The 17,738-nt window shown below is 38.8% G+C and overlaps 1 protein-coding gene across 4 annotated transcripts in view; it reads right to left on the bottom strand.

Annotated features, from left to right (window-relative positions):
* The window catches only part of PPP2R5E (protein phosphatase 2 regulatory subunit B'epsilon), a 156,670-nt gene that overhangs the window by 92,074 nt on the left and 46,858 nt on the right, over positions 1-17,738 (bottom strand). The gene's annotated exons all lie outside the window — the stretch shown is intronic.

The following is a 17,738-nucleotide window of genomic DNA, read 5'->3' as shown; positions in this document are numbered from 1 at the left end:
AAGCTAAAAACAATGAAAAAGGTCAATTTCCCATTAATAAGGTAAAAGCAAGAAGTTTTCACTGTTGGTAAAAAATTTCAAAGCAGAGATGTCAGTTGATTCATTTTAATTTCATGCTGACATCCTTGGTGTTTAAAGCAAATGATGAGTGTGTGTGTGTGTGTGTGTGTGTGTGTGTGTGTGTGTGTGTTACTTTGGCTTGATATCTATGAAATTTTTTTGTCAAAGAAACTTGAGAAGTCAACAAAATGAAGTAATACCAACTCTCAAAAGAGTACATGAGTACTAGGACAATAAGAATGATCACTACTTAAATCTATGCTCTTTCTTTTGACCCATCTTCTTCCCTTGCAGTGGGAGAAAACCACTAGCATCTTATTAATATGTCCTCAGAATAAACATCTATCTTTTCCCACAAATTGAGGGCCCAACATTTGGTTTTGTGTCATTTCTAAAAATACCTAGAAATTTTAGGTTAAAATTCCCCAGCTAGAATAGAAGCCTGATCTAAAGTTGAACTTGAAATATTGAACTTAAAGTTGAACCGACTAAGTTGTACATAGCTATTCCTATCTTCTTTTCACTACTTTATTCCCCCAAACTGGAGCTCCCCTAGAAAGGCAATGAAATTATGACCAGAGTAAGCTTTGAAGCCTTCATCTAAGGTGATTAACTCATCAATCCTCAAAACATTCTTAAAGGTAAGCAGGTGGCATTGTATTATTATTCTCTATTTTCCAAAATGAAAAGTAGAGACAATCATTGAGGTTCCACAATGAATGAATTATGGGGCTGGCACAGTGCCCGGGTCTCTAACCACACTCCCATATTTCCTTTGTACTGGTACTCATGAAGGACTTCAACAATGTTTGGCCAGTCACTTGCAAACAGCCTTTGTTGCCAGCCTCCCAGTAAATGCTTTACAGCAGCTTCAAAGGATGGGCCACCTGCTCCCTGAAGGTAAGTGCAACAGCTAGCAGCACCCACCTTATAGCCATCAGCAGCCCCAGCAGAAAGCAGTGAGGGCTAGGCTCCTCACAGGGTCCACGTGACTCCTCTCCACAACCATCTGCCCCTCTTCGCATCTCACAACCCAAGTGCTACCCCAAGTTCTCAGGACTTCATAGATAATTTCCCCAAAACACTGCCTGCTGCATTAATTTTAGGATAAGCCTAAAATGTAGATAGGACACCTAAAAACATGGGATTTCTCTACCAGATATAAGGGAACAAGAGGTAGTCAATATTTTTTAAGGTATATGACATTACTGTTACTTTCAGAAAAGTTATAAATTTAGAAATCATTCTTAATCAATGAGTTTCCCCTCCCACCATCACCCCCATTGGTCCCTAAAGGCCCAATGTATCTTATAGTCAAAGACTTTGGAATTTGAGTTAAGCCATGAGACATGTCTTATTCTATGCCCCTAGACTTAATCACTTTTAAAACATCTAGCATTAGACTGTAAGAACTAAATTTAGTCAGACCAAACCCCTTTAACTGTTACCTACTTCAATGTTTAAAATAAACAAAAACTAAACAAGGCTGCTCATAAACGTGACTATATACCCTTAACCAATGCCTAACTATATACACAGAACTAACATGGTTAATTACTAAACTTTTCTTAGTTCTAAATCAGATCCCATACCTCGAAGCTGAAAGGAAGTTTTTATGCTGTATAAGGAATAAGAAAGACCTTATTATTGTAACATTAAAGTTAAAATATTCAAGGGAAATTTTAATTAATCCTATTTTTGATACAGTAACTTTATTAAGGCTTAAAAACTAGACCTTCCACATGGATAACTCCATAACTCAACACATATGAATTATGAAGGCATCTATAAATGATAACCTTTTCTCCAAAAAGCAAACCATATTTAAGCAGTAACAACAACAATTAATCTTTGTGGTCAGTGCAATAATACTCAAGAGATTCATATATTTGGTTATTTGAAAAATTCAGGCAGTTAACCTTTAGCCTATTTTTTTAATGTTAGGCAGTTGAAATGTATTCTTTATTTAACCAAATTGATATAATGTTATAAACAAATGTGAAGAAGGTTATCCACCTGCTTAATGGAACAATGATGATAGTTTACATTTATTGAGTTCTAGTAGGTACATATATTAGGTACTGTTCTAAGCACTTTCACATACTATATCTCATTTAATCCCAACAACAACGCCATCAGTAGGTACTATTTCCAATTTAAAAGATGAGAAAACCAAGACAAAGAGATTCAAGGACTTGCCCAGAGTCACAGAGCTAACAAGCAGTGGTGACAGGATTCAAACTCAGGCAGACTGGTCCAAAGCCTGGACTCTTCACCACCATGCAACATTCAAACTCAGTGAAAGACAAGAGTAATACCATATTCCATAGAACAGAGTATGTGCAAAGTGAAGAAGAAGAATGCAGAAGGAAATCAACAAGTCAATCTCTAATATGCCCCATTCATAAAGGATCATGCTGAACCCCTTCTGTGTCTCCCCTCTAGCCCATTCCCCAGAGACTAACATATATATCAATAAGCTTTCCTTTCTACTTTATAACAGACTAAATTCTTCTAAAGTGATTTCCTCTTCTTAAATTAAACAACTTAAGTAGTCAAAACTGACTCAAAGAAAAAGAGAGGGAGAAGTTTCCTCAAAGAGCCAATTCTTTCATGGCAACAATTTTTTAAAACTTTATAGTCCAAGCAAAGGGCTCTTCCTGTAATGTTCAGCCCTTGAATTGCCCCACATTGCCAGGCTGCTGGCTCCCAGGACCGGGCTTCCCTTGCAACCCCGGCTTAATCCAGAAGGTCGTCCGGAAGGATGTCTGGTCTAATTAGCATATTACGCTTTTATTATTATAATTTTAAAATTTACAAGTGCCACAAGTAATGGAAAATGGACACATAATGCAACAGTAGAGGGAAAATACAAGTTAACTTAGAAGACTAATACTCTCCTTGTGTCTAAAAAACAGTCAACAGAACTATATACTTTTTAGCCATAGCCCATCCACCCCACACCTATCACATGTGCATGGCAAATGTACACACAAACACACACACACACACCCTCACCCTCAGTATGATTTTGAGGACTGGTTGTTCCATCCCATCTAATATTTGGGGCACAAGATCATGTATCCAATATCAGCCCACCTTCCCTTGGAGCCTGAAAAAGTCAGGAGTTTGCAAAGCAAAAAGTAGCAAGTAGAAGAAATAAAACATGAGCCTGGTGTCCTTTAGATTTGGTGCTCTTTGACTCCAGTCAACTGAAATTGTTGAAAATCAGAATGTTAAATTCATACCTGCAAATATGCCAACCAAGTAAGTAAAAAAGGCCCACATCATTGTATTTATTAACCATAATATCACAGGAAGAAAACAGAATAGTTTCAAAGAAGATACACACACACACACACACACACACACACACACACACACACACACACACACACATATATGATAACTTATTTACACATAGACTGTTAAAATGTATTTGGAGCCCTGGCCTTTGTCGTTCAGTTGGTTGGGTGTCATTTACATGCATTAATTAGCCCGTTTCCATCCATTTCTCCAATTCTCACAAAAAATAATGGTACCAACACAGATTGAGTATGTAAACGTGGTCTTCAATCCCCTTCACCTCAGCCCTTAGAACTTTCCCTACTGTGTACAAATCCCCATCCATGTATGCTATCAGTCCCTCACACAAAACTCTCCAAACATCAACAAAGTCAGTAAGAATTTTAATTGCATAAGGCATATAAGACTATATTTATAGAAAATTAGTCCCATAGTACCAGGGAAAGCTGAACACTAAAATATTAAGTTGACCCAGCAAGTAGCTCAGTGGCTCATAGGTTGGGCATCGACCTATGAACAAGGAGGTCATGGTTTGATTCCCGGTCAGGGCATATGCCCGGGTTGCAAGTTCCACCCCAGTAGGGAGCATGCCGAAGGCAGCTGATCTATGATTCTCTCTTATCAGTGATGTTTCTCCCTTCCTCTCTGAAATCAATAAGAAATGGAGAACAAGATGTTAAGTAAGATGTGATCAACAGGTATTCACTAGAATAGAAATAGAAACCAGAATTATCCACAAAACTAACCAACATATGGAGTGAAGAAAAGCAACTTGTAGAATAATACATATAGTATAATTCAATTTGTATAAAATTCAAAGGATGAAAAACTAGGTCATAAACTGTTTTAAACAATTAAAATAAAATATTAAGTTGACTTGGCCTTCAGTGACTGAAACATGGCAGACTAGCACATATGGTAAAGTGCCTAATTGCCTGTCCATGTTGAATGTCCAAATCCTTGCCACCAACTTTACTTCTATACATATATACAAGCAGCAGTCCCTTTTTGTAGCACGTATTTCAAGAAAACTAAAAAGAATCCTATTTTACTAGTGGAACTATGCTTCTATTAGAAATTGCTTTTGACATCCCAAAGAATCACAGATATAACCAACAATATTTCATCAAAACAAGAAGACACTTATAAATCTTTATAATGAATCAAATTAATACAATTGGGCTTCATGTCCTATGAACTGTACCAAGTATAACATGATTATACAGATACTTGCATGTAAATGAGCAAGTAAGAAACTAACCTGTTAGCTAAAATTAAGTATTATATACTTGAATATTCCAATTACTTTATTACTGCATTCAAAGTAGTGGGTTCAAAAACATTTGTTGTTGCTGATGCTGGTGGTGGCAGTATTTCAAGTGACTTCTATGTGTGGCCACAGTTGAAAAATCACTGTTTTTAAAGTAATAACTTTAAAATTCTTCTTTAATCTCCTTCACCTTTGAAATCCTTCTCTCTCTGTTTATTTAAAGCTATCAGTGAAAACATCCGTTTCCAAGCAAAGGAAGACCCCTGAAAACATCTCCAAGAGTGAAAGTCTTCCTACTTGGCCTCAACTATAAGTAAATGAATGTAGAGTTGGCTGCCTTTAGAACTTTTTCCAACCTGTTAGGAAAATTTAAAAGCACTTTACTGATCATTAGCATACACTTCTTTTAAGGGTTCAAAACATGTCTCATAGAATGGCTACACAAATAATATCAAAAGAATGAGACTAAGGTGTAAGTATTAATTAAACAACAAACTGAAAGGCAAAAAAGGCCAGGACTGATATAGTTCAAGGTAAAAATAACAACAACAATAATGAACATTTGCTTTTGCAAAGCACTGTATTAAGCTCCTGGAATACATTATCCCATTTAATCCTCAGAATACTTTATGAGTGGCTACTATTAATATCCCAGTTTTTCAAATGGAAAAAACTGGGGCCCAGAACAGCTAAGTCACTTGCCCAACATCTCCCACTAGTAAGGACTGCAGCTGGTATTCAAACCCACGAAGTCTTACTCCAGAGGCCACACCAATAACAACAACAATGATGATGATTGTGATAAATAACAGCAACAGCCACCACCACCACTGGAGATATGTATAAATTGTCATGCTTAGATACTTGTAACCTAAAAATAAAGGAAATTTTGATTGACTTTTCTAAAAGAAATTAAATGTTTTAAAAACTTAAACAGCATAAAATCAGCCTTAAACTAATGAACAATGGTGGGTAAATTATAGTTTTAAATAATAATAGTATATGAATATTAATTACTCTTCCCAGCTTGGACAACCATCATGTATTTATTATTGTTCCTTCATAGATCTCTTTAGTTTGCCTTTCCCAAAAGCCAACAAACTCGTGCTCTCCAATTTGTAACCAAACCCAAAGGTCACCACTGATGCAGACTAGTGGCCTAGGCAGCAAAATTACGGGATTCAGGGTTTTCGCAGTATTTTTGATACTATGTTCCAATCAGAATAAATAGAGAGAAACACACACATGACATACAGCTATAAAACCTCTGATAAGTATTTCTGCTTCCAACCCTTCATTAGCTATCTTTCATGCTTTATCATCTAAGTCCAAGGCAATCACTGAAATTTGTTAAGACAAGAAATAAAACATTTTAAATTGATCTAATACCTAATTATAGGTGTAGATTACTTTCCTGACACCAAGTTCACCCACAGGACAGAAGCCACTGACACCTCTAACACTGTCCATCTCTCTAATACTAATTCATTATCTAAGGGCTTATCTCCAGAGATGGAGCACCAGGGGTATAAGAACCAGGGCCTTTTTAATACAATAAATTCCTGAAGCATGCTTGGTTATACAAAAAAAAAAAAGGGGGGGGGGGCTTCAAGAATTATACAGTGTTCTACTAAAGTACCTCTGTCAGTGGTTTCCTCTTTTGAGGATTTCACATACCTTATTTACATAATTTTAAAATTACAAAAAATTAGAAGGTCGCCTTTTTTCTCCCCTCCAGGTAAAGGCATTAAAATAATAACTAGCCACCATTTATTTTCACTATAATTTCATAAAAAGAAAGGACCTTTTGAAAAAGAAAAGAAGAGAACACAATCTCCGATTAAAAGACCATTCTTCCTTAAAAAGCAGGCTTGGCAATCCTATACAACACACACATACACACACACACACACACACACACACACACACACACACACAGTCATGTATTCTCTCCCTCTAAATTCCTTCTCTTCTACTTCTTTTTAACTTCGCTCAGTACTAGTAACAACTATTCTCTTTTTTTTCTCTTTTTTTTAATAATTATTTTTGAAAGTTCCCTTTTTTCCCCCATTAACCCCCTTTAGCCCGCCCCCACCTCACCCCACCCTCAGGCCTTCACCACCCTGTTGTCTGTGTAATGCATATTTGCATACAAGGTCTTTGGTTGATTACCTCCCACCCACCTCCCACCCACCTACCCTCCGAGATTCCGCACTCTGTTCCATGCTTCCATGTCTCTGGATCCACTCTATTCATCAGTTTGAATATGAGTAACAACTTTTCCACAGACCTGTATTTGGGAATCTATGGGCAATATCACTACTGTTCCAACACTTTTCTAGTAGCATGGTAAACAGTGTTAATGACAGTGCTAATTTCAAGTGTATTGAGATGACAATAAAAGCTGAGAAAATCACACACCAGCCATAGTATAGGAATACCTCACTTTCCAAATTCTCTAACATAAAAATTTTCATAAAACTCTATACAAACCTCCATTCAAAGACTTGCCACATTATATTGGGACTTTTTTTTAAACCAATGAACCTTATGTCTTGGTCATCTTTTAATACCTATCCCATGGTAGAAGTTTCTAGAATATGGTAGGTATGTAATAAAAGCAGTTTGAGTCAGTAAATTCTATATGTTGAATTTTATTTCCACATTTTCAATTATAAACCAAAACTTTATTCCTCTAGAAATAAAACTACTGAATAGAAAAAAAAATGTTTAATATAATATATTTGATAAATTATTTCCTAATCTATATCTAATCTAATAATAGACAAATATGCAAATTGACCGCACCTTCGCTACACCTAAGCCACGCCCACCACCCAAGCCACGCCCACCAGCCAATCAGGACGAGTATGCAAAATACCCCAACAAAGATGGCGGCTAATTTGCATATCAAGACAGCGTCGAAAGAAGCCAAGAGCTGCAGAAGGGAGTAAAGCTTCGAAGAAGCAAGCAAGCGGGGGGCGGGGGGGGGCGGGGAGGAGAAGGGAGGAGCAAAGTCAGGGCCGGGGGCGCGAAGGGAAAAGCAGGCAGGCTGGCGGAGAAGGCGGGGTGGGCGACAAGGGCGGAGCGGAGGTGGGGCCGGGGGAGAAGGGAAAAGCCGGCGGGCTGGAGGAGAAGGCGGGGCGGGCGACAAGGGAAAAGTGGAGGCGGGGCCGGGGGCGAAGGGAAAAGCAGGCGGGCTGGTGGAGAAGGCGGGGCGGGTGACAAGGGCGGAGCGGAGGCGGGGCCGGGGGAGAAGGGAAAAGCAGGCGGGCTGGCGGAGAAGGCGGGGCGGGCGACAAGGGAGGAACGGAGGCAGGGTAGAGTGCAGCAGGAAATCCTATTGCAGGATTTTTCCTGCAACGGGAACGCTAGTATATATATAAAAGCCAAGCGACCAGATCTACGGAGCAAGGGAACAACTGGAACAACCGGTTGCTATAACAGCGCACTGCGGCGGCGGCCAACTGGCCCAATCAGGCCCCTCCAATCTCCCGCAGCCCCTCCCCCCGGCCAACCCGGCCGCCAATTGGCCCCCCAACCCCCATAAGGGGGCGGGTCCGGCTGGCCAATTGCCTGAAGCCCCTCCCCCAAGCCAGCCCTGCCCCTGATCTGTTCCCTTTACCCCCATCAGAAGCTGAGTGGCCAGCCGACCTCCCGTGCCCCCCCCTCAACTGGCCTGGTCCCAATCAGGCCCCAAACAGGGGCAGGGCCAGCGGCCAACCTCCCGAAGCCCCTCCCCCCTCAGCAGGGCGGGCTGGCCAGACCACACCCGTGCACCAATTCGCTCAGCCAGAAGCCGGGCTCAGCCAGAAGCCGGGCTCACTGCTGGCGAGCGCAGTGGCAGTGGCGGGAGCCTCTCCCACTTCCGTGGCAGTGCTAAGGATGTCTGACTGCCGGCTTAGGCCTGCTCCCCATGGGGATTAGGCCTAAGCCGACAGTCAGACATCCCCCAAGGGCTCCCAGACTGCAAGAGGGAACAGGCCAGGCTGAGGGACACCCCCCCCCCAGTGCAGAATTTTGTGCACCGGGCTTCTAGTGGTTTATATTCAAGGATGAGAGGAAAATATTCAGAACGAAGATTAATGCACAACATGAATAAAATAGTATAATTTGGAAATTCCCTCCATAGAAAAAGAACCTAGTAATTTTGTCAATTTTACCATTAACAAGTAAAAGTGAAAGGTCTAGTGGAAAGAGCATGGACTTTGCACTTATTCACTCATTTATTCATTCATTCACCAAATATTTATTTCATACCCATTGAGGTCCGGTCCAGGTGTTACTGGGATACCACAATGGAAAAAGGAGACAAAAATCTCTTCTCTCATAAAACTCTACATTCTAGCAGGAAGAGACAAATAATAGTAACTGTAAAAAATAAATAAATACATTATATGGCATATCATATGGGGAAAATAGTATGCAGGCATGGAGGATACAATTTTTAATAAAATATCATCTGGAAGATAGCATTTGACAAGTACTTTTAGGAAGTGAGATAGTCACCCAAGAGGGTGTCTGGGGGCAAAACAAAAAGCAGAGGAGAGAGCAAATGCAAAGGTCCTGTGGCAGGAGGGAGCGTGCTGGTGAATTATCAAACATGACCAGAGCCAGAGTGGAAAATGAAAGAGAGAGGCCAGAAGAGTGAGGGACTAGTAGCTGAAATCTTGGGCCTTGTGAAACACTGCAAGGACTTCAGCCTTGATTATGGTTCTGAACTAGAATTGTACCTTGACTGCTTCCTAGGCGACATTGAACAAGGCACTTATTTCTCTGAATATTAGGTTCCTTATCTGTAAAACTGAGAAAATGTACTTGACAGGGTTGAGTGCGTATTAAATGAAGACTATCTGAAATGTGGAAAATGCTTTTCACAAAAAGTTACCCTTCATTTGACAAACATCTATCAAGTATCTACAGCATACAGTATGAGATCAATTCCTAATTTTAAAACTATTTTCTGTGTCACCCTAGCAGTGTTTCTCAGTGGTTAGAAAATCGGCCTGTGCACCAGAGGGTCACAGATTCGATTCTTAGTCAAGGGCATATACCTGGGTTGCAGGTTCCATGATCACTAACACTACTCAAGGGCACGTGTAGAAGGCAACCAATCAAATGTCTCTCTCACATCAATGTTTCTCTCTCTCTTAATCCCTTTCCACTCTCTCTTAAAAAAAAAAAATCAATAGAAAAAATATCAGGACCAGGAATCGAACCATGACCTCCTGGTTCATAGATCAACGCTCAACCACTGGCCAGGCATGAAATTTTATTTTGATAATATCAAACTTCGCCCTAGCCAGTTTGGCTCAGTGGATAGACTGTCGGCCTGTAGATTGAAGGAACCTGAGTTTGATTCCGGTCGAGGGTACATGCCCAGGGTTGTGGGCTTGTTCCCCAGTAGGGGACGTGCAGGAGGCAGCTGACCAATGATTCTCTCTCATCATTAATGTTTCTATCTCTCTTTCCCTCTCCCTTCCTCTCTGAAATCAATAAAAATATATTTTAAAAAATAATAATAATGTCAAACTTCAATTAAACAAAGGCCATCTTTTTAAAACCCTCAAATAACCCATAACTTGTCTTCTCTTCTGTACTTGTCTTTTAAGACAAGGAGCAAATCATAAACTCATAATCTGGTAAAAAGGAATTAATAGAACTAACTTCCAGGATATGTCCAAGAGTCAGAATTGTTGAAGGCCAATTTTCAGCGGCATTCACAAGTATGAGCAATAAAAATCTTCAAAAAGCACTCTTTTTACTTATGCCATGATTATAAGGTAAAGAAATAAATTAATGGAATTACAGATTTTCCACAAGCACCTACCTTTTGGTTGACCCTCCCCCACAAAAAAGTAAGTAAATAATGCAATAGAAGAACACATGATTTTCAAGTATTTCAGTTCATTGAGGGTTCCTCTCTCCCCAAGAGATTACTTCTACAAGGGATAAAAATGGCCTATCTACTTTCCAGTTGTTTTGAGGGTTAACATCAATATAAATCAGTTCAGAATGGGATGAACCTGCAGCTATTTTAACTCTATGATATGAGGTTTAAAAAGATAGATGGACGGGTGGATAGACAAATAGATAGATATCACATCAATATCAATTAAACCCACTGTCTGCTACTTTACAACTTACAGTTGACACCAAAGACATCATTAAACTTTTTTTTTTTAAAGCATTTAAGGTAGAAAACAGAATCAATCCAATGTTGTAATGCAAGCTTAGAGGTGCTATTTCTGAACATCAGTTGGGAGTTTTAAATATGAGATCTTAAGCTCCTGTGAGGGACACAAGACTAAGTGACCATAGTGGAATGGCGTATAATCCCAAGAGTAATAAAGAATGTACATTTATAATTAAGGTCATAATCTGGACAATAAAACCCAATGATGGCATATAATACACCCCACTAACTGTGGAACTCACCTATACATCATAAATGTAAGCCCATCTATAATGGTCAAGGAAATCCAAAATTCAAATTTGAAACACCATACTAAGAAATAAGAAATCCTTTTAAAACCTTATTTCCTACTATGTATAAAAACAGTACTGTCGCCCTGGCCAGTGTGCTCAGTGGTTGGAGTTGCCAGACCACACACCAAAAGGTCTCAGACTTGATTTCCTGTCAAGGGCATATACTAGACAAGGTTTGATCCCCTGCCCTGGGTCACAGGGCGAGTACAGGAGGCAACCAATCAACGTGTCTCTCTCACATTGATGTTTCCCTCTCTCCCACTCTCTATCGGTCTCCCTTCTCTTTCCCTCCCTCCCTTAAAAAAAAAAAAAAAAAAAAAAGGAAAAAATATCCTCAGGTAAGGATTAACAAAACAACAACAAAAACCAGTACTGTCAAACATAAAATAGAGCAAGCATTTCAAACTCGCAGCACCCTGGGCTGCATGTGGCCCACAAGGAATATTTTTTCGGCCCAGCCAACATAGCGGTATGTAAGAAACGTTTTAATAAAAATTTCATAACTTAATTTTTACAATATCCTGTTATACATAATCCTATGTAATAAAATCCTAATAAGCAAATCGACTGAACAGAGGAACGACTGGTTGCTATGACACGCACTGACCACCAGGGGGCATACGCTCAACGCAGGAGCTGCCCCCTGGTGGTCAGTGCGCTCTCACAAAGGGAGCGCCGCTCAGCCGGAAGCTGGCCTCACAGCTTTTGAGTGCAATGGCAGTGGCGGGAGCCTCTCCCGCCTCCTCGGCAGCACTAAGGACCCCTTAGGGGTTGTCTGACTGCCGGCTTAGGCCCACTCTCTGCGGGTAGTGGGCAGCAGGCCTAAGCCAGCAGGTGGACATCCCCCGAGGGCTCCCGGGCTGCGACAGGGCACAGGTCGGGCTGAGGGACACCCCCCCACCCAGTGCACAAATGTCATGCACCAGGCATCTAGTTATTAATAACAAACTATAAAGTTCACTAATGACTGATTACTATAATTGTGTTGCTTTGATTTCCTTTACGTGCCTTACACACAGGTGCACCATTTCTCTCCACTAATACTAGCAGCAAATAGTTTAGCAGCCAATTGCCACGTCATTACTCTTGGACTGACTTGTTTGGTGTGCGCAACAGGAAATATTTCGCTTTCAGAGAACAAGAAAAATAGGTTTATTTGCGTTACACTTATTAATTTGTGCAGTTATTCAGTGTCTGGTAAGTTAATGTTCAAGAAAAAATATTAATTTTTCTTAAAATGTTCTATTGTTTTGTGTTAATGATTACTCATTTATTTCAGCCCTTTGTATTCAGCATGTCTCTATCAAAATAAACCTACATTTCTATGAAAACTGAAGCTTTTGTTTTTTTGCGGCCTACATAAACTTAAACCTTGTTTATTTGGCCTGTGTTAGCCTTTGAATTTGACATGCTTGCAATAGAGAGAAACTTACTGTGTGTATTTATATATCCATGTATACAGGTATATATAATTGTGAGTGTATGACTCCAAAATGAAAACTTAGAGAAAAATAATACAAAGGGTTTTTAAAAGACAGCTGATGTATCTGAAAAGTTTAACACTTTAGAGCAGAGAAGCATTTTAAAACACTGAATAGCAAGATAGGACACCAGAGTTTGAGCCAGGATATTTATAACATAAGTCCCATTTTTACTACTTATGTCCTGACCACCAACATCTGTCTCCAAGGGGAGGAAAAGTCATTGAAACCTAAAGATAACCATACTAATGATGCAATTCTAAACACAAGCCTTTTTTCTGATCTTGATATAATTCAGCATTCTATGCCCAATGTGGTACCCCTAAGACTTAGCTAAACATGCCAATGGGTAGTATAAACATTTTCTCTTCAGTTATATTAAAAGTGACTGTATCTTCCATTTAAGGAGCCAGACCAAATATGAGAAATATGATTTGGTGTTAATAAAAGTAATAAAATTAAAAAAAAAAAAAAACTAAGCTGGCCCGCAACGCTTTGGCTCAGTGGTAGAGCATCGGGCCTGTGGACTGAAGGGTCCCAGATTTGATTCCATTCAAGGGCATGCACCTAGGTTTCAGGCTCAATCCCTGGCTCTAGTCGGGACGCATGCAGGAGGCAACCAACTGATGTGTCTCTCTCACATCAATGTTCCTATCTATCTATCTATCTATCTATCTATCTATCTATCTCTATCTATCTCTCTCACTCTCTGTCTCTTTCCCTCCCTTCCATTCTCTTTAAAAATCAACGGAAAAATAATCTCAGATGAGGATTAACAAAAGAAAAACAACAACAACAAAAAATAAACTGGGCAACTTAGTCTACTATCTCAAAAGTCTGTCCTCTGTAATTCTGGAGGAACATCACAGAAATGCTTACAATGCCAAAGTAATTTGATTTCTTTCAGCACAATGAGAACTTAAAAAATGTAAACCCATTCTGTATTCTTCCAGGTGGCTGAGGTTGTCCTTTGGACCACACCCCCCCAGACTTTGAACTCAGGGGGGTCTTGGTCCTAATTAGGTTCCACCATGTACCAATTGGCAATGTGGGGAAGTGTGGTGTGGCAGTTAAGACAATGGGTTACAGCAAGCATGTCAAACTTGGGGCCCACAACGAATATTTTTGCAGCTCAGCCAATATAACAGTATGTAAGAAACGTTTTAATAAAAATTTTGTAATTTAATTTTTTACAATATCCTGTTATACATAATCTATACTTATAATAGGGTAATATGCAAATTGGTCAAGACGCTGATCAGCAGGAGGGCAGGGCAGCAAGCTACAAGTGGTGGAGAGCTACAGGAGGGCGGCGCAGCGAGCTACTGTGCATTGGAGAGATACTGAGCCGTGGTGGGTAGGGCAGCCAGCTGAGGCAAGCGGCAGCAAGCTACTCGCGCACTGATTCATTCATGCGCAGGACCACTAGTTATTAATAATGAACTACAATGTTCGCTAATGACTGATTTCTATAATCGTGTTGCATTCATTTCCCTTACGTGCCTTAAGCGCAGGCACACCATTTCTCTTCACTAATACTAGCAGTGAATATTTTAGTAGCTGATTGCCACGTCATTAGTCTTCAACTGTCTTGTTTGGTGTGCACAACAGGAAATATTTCGCTTTCGGAAGTCAAGAAAAAAAGGTTTATTTGCGTTTCACTTATTAATTTGTGCAGTTAGTCAGTGTCTGGTAAGTTAATGTTCAAGAAAAAATATTAATTTTTCTTAAAATTTTCCATTATTTTATGTTAATGATTACTCATTTATTTCAGCCCTTTGTATTCAGCATGTCTCTACTGAAATAAACCTACGTTTCTATGAAAATTGAAGTTTTTGTTTTTTTGTGGCCCACATAAACTTAAACCTTGTTTATTTGGCCATGTTAGCCTTTGAGTTTGACATGCTTGAGCTACAGAATCAGATTGTCTGGATTCTAAACCTGGCTTTGCCACTTCCTAGCGTGGAAACCATAAGCGAGTTTCTGTGCCTCAGTTTCCTCATATGTAAATGAAGGCATAATAATAGTTCCTACCTGATCTAGCTGACTTAAGGATTAAGTGTGTGAAGAAAAAGAAAAATACATAGAACAATTCAGGTGCTCAATAAACTTCAGTTGCTAAATGTCCTTAAAAAAGCATTGTCAGCCTTAGTATCCTTTATAAATGAGTCTAAGGATAGTAGCTCTGTCACAGTGCTAGCTCAAGAATTTCATGAGATAATACATAAAATGTTTCACACAATGCCTGGCACATGGAAAATGCTCAATAAATGTCAGCTTTTAAAAACAATACTTAACAGATAAACATAAATTGCTAATATATACATAGGGTTTCTTCCCTTTGTTTGTGTGTCCAATTGTGTAAGCCATATTTGAAGAAAATAATATTGAGCTTGACCTAATATCCAGTGAGATTACTTCAAAATAAAAAGGTAATTTGATTAGAGGAAAAATGAAGATGCTGACTCAATTCAATATGTGAAATGATTCAGCTGTCAGAACATGCATCAGCAACATGTCAAAATCCTGAAGGGCGATGAGAGTTAGTGTTTGGATGAATGAATGACAGACTAACAGAGTATCTGGGATAGAAAAACAAGAATTTATAAAGAGTTCAACAATCTAGATGAGCACTGCCAAGACCAGGACACAGCCAGTTCTCACACATCCCCAGAGCTCGCTCCAGATACAATCCGGTTTATGCTTAATTTACAAAAGAAAAAAAAACAAGCCATGTTTGACAGCTCTGTCCTTTGAGTCTAAATTCTGAATTAATATTAATATTCACAGATGTTAACACTTATAAATACAAGCTAAAAGTAGTAATAATAATTTACATTTGAAGAGTTCTTTACAATAACATATTCATATCAATATTATTGACTTGCCACTAAAATAACATTAAGTTCTTAACCACTTCAAAGTATTTTGCAAACCTTTTTGCTTTTCTACATACCCTATTAAAGATCTAAGGTTTTAGCTATAATTCTGCAAGCTTTTTATAGGGCTAAGTTTGAAAGGAATATGATAGGTACTTTCAACCTTACAAGAACAAACCTTTATTTGCTTAGAATCTACTATGTTTAACTTAATAATCAATCATTTATTCATTCATTCCACAAATATTTACAGAACACTTTTTACATGCCAGGCACTAATCTAGGTCTTAAGTATACATTTCTGAGCAAAATCAAACAAGATCCTAGCCTTCATAAAACTTACAGACCAAAAGAGAAGAAAACTCAATTAAATGGTCATATAAATAAATAAATATAAAAGTAAAAGTTGCCCTATGAAGAAAAGGTACAATGTACTATATAAGAGTACATACTACAGAGAATGAAAAAGAAATATACTTGTCCTAAAAAAAAAAAAAGTACAGTCTGGTGAGAAGCAAAATTAACATATATAAATAAGAGGAAAATTACAAGGAAAATACAATTAAGTACCTAAATTTAATAGACCAAGTTAAGAGACAGGAATGTGAAAAGCACTTGGTAAGAATCTACAATACTCCAGCCAGGACCTTCCACGTGTTCTCTCACTGAAGCCTTGCAAAAATCCTGCAAAGTAGCATTTTACAGATGGGAAAACTAAGGCTGCAAGATATTCAGTTCTATTAGTATGAGTCAATAACTACAGTGTAGAAACAGCTTCATTAATAGAACCAAAAGGTATGATAATCTTATAGCAAAATAGAATATATTTGACATTAATTTAGACTGATATTATGTAGCAGCAGAAATGAGATCAGATCAATGAATGTGTCTTCCTCATCCTCTACCACCCTTTTTACAGCCCACCTCCAACCCCAAGGCATACAGTATTTTCACCACAATCACACCCAGTGCTCATGACCTTTCCACACCCACAAAAATCGGCTTTCCCTCTGAAAATGTGGTTAAATTCCCTGGCAGCTAAAGGGTTAATGGGCTTACCATGAAGAATCGTATTTATACTACTGCACAGACTTCATGGAATGGCCTAATGGCTTCATTCAATGGCCTAATTTTAACAATGAGAATTTCAGACATAAAATGGGCCAATTATTTCGAGCCTCTCCAGGCACATCTATTCTACTTTCACAAGGATCATAAGGCAAGCCTTATCACCCAATTGGGGGGGAAGGAGGTACATCTTGATAAATATAGAAGATACCTTATACTGAAGTTTTAACAATTTACATTGCTTGCTTGTACCATTAGTGCACACTGTATCACAAAACTAACCAAGCAATAAATAGTTTCTGAGCCACTCTGAAGTCCAAAGACTTGAGTGTTACCAAGCATTGCATGCAAATGACAGTATCTCTTTGAAAAGTGCCAACTGCAGCAAGCTCTGGAGAGTCCTTTTAAATGACATTCATCTAGATCTCAGAAATTCTCATATTACTTATATCTGGAAAAATATGCACCAGACTCTGTGGGAATGGAGAGCACAAACAAAATGTGTATGTTTCAAACTTCCAATGAAACCAGATGCTTTATCTATAGATTGTTCATAGACTCAGATGGGAAGGGAGAACCTCATTCACACAGCCCTTAATGGAGTATTTTTCACAATCTATCCTCTACTGAAAATTCCATGCTCTCCTACAGACAATCTGCCCCTTTAGGATCTGCAACACTATAAACAATGTCAAAAGATATTTGTTAGTGAATGAATAAACCAAAATAAACAAGAGGCACCAAGGACAGATCAGGTATGAAAAAATATATACACATTCTGAAGAGCCATTTCCTGTTTCATAATAAATAGTTCTTTCTGAAAATCTCGAGTGAATCATCATATCCCAATCATATCATGTATATATAAAAATAGTAAAAACTTAGTAAGCACTTACACTGAGACAGTCACTGTTCTAAACAGTTTAAATGTATTAACTCATTCAATCCTCTCCACAATGCTGTGTAGTAGGTATTATTTTAGAATATAGAATATTGAGTCCCAGAAATATTTAGTAACTTGCTCTTGATCACACAGCTAGAAAGGATTTTTTTCAGGACTCCTGTCACTTTCTGTACTCTCACCATAGGTGATCTCATCTACCCCTTGGCTTTAAGACCATCTATATTCTGTTGTCTCCCATGAGCTTCAGACAAAGCAATCTGGCACCTGTACATTATCACCTC

Source organism: Eptesicus fuscus, chromosome 5 (assembly GCF_027574615.1).
Source record: "Eptesicus fuscus isolate TK198812 chromosome 5, DD_ASM_mEF_20220401, whole genome shotgun sequence".
Taxonomy (NCBI): domain Eukaryota; kingdom Metazoa; phylum Chordata; class Mammalia; order Chiroptera; family Vespertilionidae; genus Eptesicus; species Eptesicus fuscus.
Note: the sequence above shows the minus strand (reverse complement) of the source record. Positions and strands in the feature narration are given on the sequence as shown.